The following is a 540-nucleotide window of genomic DNA, read 5'->3' as shown; positions in this document are numbered from 1 at the left end:
CGCGAAACCCTCATCTCAAAGTTCAGAGCTTTCCTCATATTCTCCCATTTCACAGCCACCAAGACCTTCTAATCATGCTCCCAATCTAGAGGAATTTTTCACTACTCACCCTCTCAGAACTAGACTTTCTTCAAGCTCAGACTTTCTAGGAGCCTCATCAAAAGCTAAAAAGCCAAAAGAGGGAAAAAAAAGTTAACTATGAAGATGGAAAGTGTTCTAAATGCAGGAAAGGCAAACAAGTTCAGTCAGAGACTGAGAGAAACACTCGCCCACGAAGAAAGGATCCCGGTGTTCGGTTTTATCCTACTGAGCATGAATCTTCCTGAAGACCGAATAAAGTTTCTACAGAGCTAGGTCGGCTCTACAGAGCTGGGTTGGCCTGCTGTTTCACCGGCGAAAGCAAGTAGAAGGGGTGAGCGTCGGGTGGAAACATCAGCAGTAGTTTCACCTTCTCGTTATGGTATTCTACTCTCTAACGCAGGTGAAACAGAGCAGGCGGACTCAGGAATTGATATGGCCTTGCAAGGTCAATATCATGAA

The sequence above is a fragment of the Camelina sativa genome, chromosome 11 (assembly GCF_000633955.1).
Source record: "Camelina sativa cultivar DH55 chromosome 11, Cs, whole genome shotgun sequence".
Taxonomy (NCBI): Eukaryota; Viridiplantae; Streptophyta; class Magnoliopsida; order Brassicales; family Brassicaceae; genus Camelina; species Camelina sativa.
The sequence above is the reverse complement of the archived record's forward strand: the minus strand, read 5'-3'. Positions refer to the sequence as shown.